Consider the following 4,786-nt stretch of genomic DNA (forward strand, 5'->3'; position numbering starts at 1 on the left):
CCTGACTTTGTTGGCTCTGCTGTTCCAAAATGTGGTTTGAGGTATTTAATTTTTTTGGATAGGAATGTTGAAAGATTTCAACTGGGCTGCTTCTAGTCTATCATCTTAGTTCTTGACATTTTTTTTCATGATTTTTAATGAGTTGAATGAATTAAACTTTCTCCAAGTTTCCTTGGTCACTTCTATCTATCTACTTTATCTATCTATCTATCTATCTATCTATCTATCTATCTATCTATCTATCATCTATCCATTCATCTACACATACATGTAATCATATACACTTCTAATTTTATTGTATTTTAACTTTATTCTGATATTTCTTATATCTCTGAATTTCTGAGTACTGTTTCTGTCATTTTTTGTGCCTTTTTTAAAAGGCGGTCACAAATATATTATGGTTTTCTAGTTTCTATTATCATTTTATTTATTTTATTTTTCATCCTACTTCATTCTATTTATTATTATAATATGTATTTATTTTATTTTCATTTTAAGTTATTGACATTGCTGCTGCTGCTGCTGTTTATCAGGACCTATACTACTTCCTTAATTTCTCTTACTATGGCCTTCATTCACTCTCAGAGACAGGGAGTCAATTTGCTCCTATATCCTGAAGTTCTTCTCATAATTACTACAGAATTATTTATTTCTTCTGTAGTTTTAACCCGAAATTTTCTTTTACCATAGTATTGATTTCCTTTTGAGAGTTGTAGAGTTCTGAAACACTGCCAAGGGCAGCTTTGTGTAGCAGACTGGAGAAGACCCACTTAATAGATTACTATTTCCAACTGTTCTCATTTCTACAACTGCTGATCACACTATCACAGGGAACCCTTAACCCCCAGCCAACTCTTGGTCTTAGAGTGAGGGCAGCAATCATATAGGAAATAGCAGCAACACAGAGCCCTCAGTTTCCAGCAGAAAGCTGTTAGCTTTCACTATGAACCTCACAGCTCAGCCAACCTTTGGAATGGGATGATGAAAGTAGACGTTTTTTCTTTTTTAAGTGGATTATTTTGTGGGATTTGAAAAAGTCCATTCTTTTTGTTCCTGTTTTTTTTTTTACTAAAAATTCAGTACATTTCTTACCAACATATTTTTAATGCATTGGTAGAGGGAGCTGTCTTTGGTCCTGACCTTTTATTCCATTTTATGAGCTATCTCACTAATATTCTTTCCAATACACTATGATGTTAATATGAAATTATTGCATGACTTTCATTTATATAGAATTTTAAAGTTTAAAAAAGCTACTCTTCCCCCAAAAATCTGGAAAGTAAGTAGTGCAAAATTGCAGCTAGGTGGCTCAGTGGACAGGGTTCCAGGCCTAAAGTCAGGAATACTCATCTTCCTCAGTTCAAATCAGGCCTTTGAGACTTACTAGCTGTGTGATCTTGGGCAAATCACTTTCCCCTGTTGGCCTCAGATTCTTTATCTGTGAAATGAGCTGGAGAAGAGAATGGCAAACCACTTCAGTATCTTTGTAAGAAAACCCCAGATTGGGTCACAACAAATTTGGAAATGACTGAAAAATGACTGAATAACAAATAAAGTAGTGCAAGCATGATAGTCCCCATTTTACAGATTAGGAAACTAAAGATCTATGCTGTTAAGTGTCATGTGTATGATCATATTTGATATAGGTTTAAAAGACAATATTGGAAGCCAGTTCTGACTCTGAATCCAATACTATGTCCTCTATACCATGTTGTCCTATTATTGTACTAACCTATGCCTCAATATTCCCATTTACTAAATGAAATTGTTTTCTTCAAAGACCTAACATTTGAGATCTTCATGATCCATAACAGGGAAGTTTTTCATTTAATCCAGACTATACTTAAATGTATCATTTAAAATTTCATTTTGCAACAGTTCATCCTAGAATACTACATGACTCTAAAGTAACTTATGAGTTATCAAATATTACATCATTTTTGCCTTAGTTACACCATGAAAATTATTTTATTACTTTAGGGTTACTCCAAAATCTAAAGATGTCATATATATTTAATTTTAATAATCAGCCTAAATGTGGGCCTTGGTTGCATTTAATAAAATAACATGGCAATGACAAAGCATTACTCCCAAATAAATCTTGAGTTCACTCTCATATAAAACTAAAAATTTGACACAATAGCGTCAAATGCAAATCAAAATGTCTCCCTGTGGTGCATATATATATATATACGTAAATATATATATATATGCATATATACTTAGAAACCATAAATTAGGGCAGAATCAAAATGGCAGAGTGAAAGTCAGCATTTTTGCTTTGGTTCTTTGTCAACAGCCTAGAATATATAACAGACTGGATTCTGATCAGGAAAGCTTAGATAGTGTTACAGTGAATAATTTTTCCAGTCCAAGGGAGCTTAGGGAGACAGAGGCCCATTTATAGAGTAGTAGAAATGAGATGTAGGGGCAACAGCATCAGGGAACATTCCAGTACCCAGGAATAGTAAGGGAATTGAACACTGGGGAAGGCAATATCTGGTCAGAAAGAGATCATAGGGGACCCCTTTATTAGCACTGGGACCAGGAGTGATTCAGTTCTGGGGCACGGTTTCAGAACAGAGAGAAGTGAGAAAAGAGGCCCTGCCTGTGCAAGGAACAAAAAAAACAAGTTCTAGAACTTGTGGTAGGTGACTCTTAGCCCAAGAACAGAGTGGGGATTCAATCTAAGCATTAGCCCCACACATATGACTAAAGTAGAATAAACCAGGGGAAAAGACCAAAACCAAGAAGGAGTCAGTGGTTCATTTACAATGAAGGCAAAGAACCTTCCACTGAGCTAAAAGTGACTAAGTCCAGCAGCAGTCTACAGAAACTCAACACACCAAAGTCAACAGACCAAAACCTAAGTCAAGAACATCTTGAGTGAAGATCAGGAGACCAGTGAATAGACTTTTCTCCAGATCACATCATCTTGGGCAGTACCAAAAACTTACAGGTCCCAAGATGACCTGTGAAAATAGCAGAAATATATGAAAGACAGAAGTTAAGCTCAGACATTCTACCTCCTGAAGTGAATACACTCCAAATATAACATAAAGTCCAAAGTCAAGAAGAAGATTGTAAATAATAAGCAAACCTATAAACACCAAAACAACCCAACAATAAAAAAAAAAAACTACTATAGTGACAGGGAAGCTCAAAACACAAATTCAAAAGAAGACAACTAGTTAAAAACATCTACAAGCAAGACCTCAAAGAAAAATGCTGTTTGGATATAAGAACAACATGAATTCCTAGGAGTTAAAAATCAGAATTGTCCAAATGGTAAAGGAGGTACAAATAAATTCTTCAAAAGGAGTCAAGTGGAAGTTGATGAGTACATGAGACATCAAGAAACAACCAAGCAAAATCAAAAAACTGAAAACTTAAAGAAAATGAGGAAGCTCTCATAGTAAAAAAAACAAAACAAAACAAAAAAAAACCAAAAACAAAACCAAAACCAAAAACAAAAACAATGAAGTAGATCAAAGAGAGATAATTTAAGAATTTTTGTACTTCCTGAAAACCAAGAACAATAAAAAAAGACCTTAGACATAACATTTCTAGAAAATATAAAGAAAAACTGTCCAAATATCTTAGAAATAGAAAGAATATATTGGTCATCTCCTAAAAGAAACCCCAAAATGAAAACTCCCAGGAATATAGTTAAAATGCAGAACTCCTAGGTCCAGGAAAAAATACTACAAGCAGCCAGAAAGAAAGAATTCAAATACTATGGTACTACTTTAACGATCAAGGAAAAAATACTACAATCAGTCAAAAAGAATTTAAGTACTATGAAATCACAGTAAAGATCACACACGATTTGGCAACTATCATTATATTGGAATAAAGCCAGTGCCAAATAGTATATTATAAGAATGTCAGGTTCTTGGTTATCAAACAAATACAAGAAAAAATATATTTCCCTGATGCTTGTAAATCTAATCAAAAAATCTTTAGACTAACAGCATTTGAGAGGCAAGAAAAAAGTCATATTACATGCAATAATCTAGATACCATTGAGATAAGCTACAGTTCAGTCAGAAGATTAGCAGCTGAAATATCAAAAGTTCACTGGAAACATAAGCTAAGAAATATAGTTGGTATACAAGATAAATCAGAAACCCTAAAGAAAGACAATTTGATCTCATAAGAGTCAGTCAAATTTGTTAGAATGAAAGATATGACTGGAATATCATGATAGATAGATAGATAGATAGATAGATAGATAGATAGATAGATAGATAGATAGATAGATAGAATTTATTCCAAAGGGACAAAATATGTAGAGAGTTGGTAGGGTTGGGTAGTACAAATATTAAGAAAATACAAAATACAAAAAAAAATAGCAACCAGAAAGTAGAAGAGCATTTGTATGAAATTAGTGGAGGAAGAAAAAAAATCAACTGTGTCATTTGCATATGCTATAGTCCATTTAGATATTAGGAGGAAATAGACAAATTGGGGAAATCATATATATGACAGACACATGCTATAGTAGTGATGGCAGACTTAAATTGTCTAGCTATTTGTTGGAGCCCCAAATTGTTCTTCAGAATTGTTGGACCAATTCTCAACTACACCAACAGTGAATTAGAGTCCCTACTTTTTCCACATCCCTTTCAGCATTTGAATGACATGACTTTTAAAGATATTCTGTGTTTACATCTGAACTTCTTTTTGCTTTCTTCCATGTGCTTTTAAAAATGGTTCAATGACCTAATTTCTTTCTCATTTTTTTCAACAATATCTCTTGCTCCTCTTTCCCCAGTTTCTTTTA

The sequence above is a fragment of the Notamacropus eugenii genome, chromosome 5 (assembly GCF_028372415.1).
Source record: "Notamacropus eugenii isolate mMacEug1 chromosome 5, mMacEug1.pri_v2, whole genome shotgun sequence".
Taxonomy (NCBI): domain Eukaryota; kingdom Metazoa; phylum Chordata; class Mammalia; order Diprotodontia; family Macropodidae; genus Notamacropus; species Notamacropus eugenii.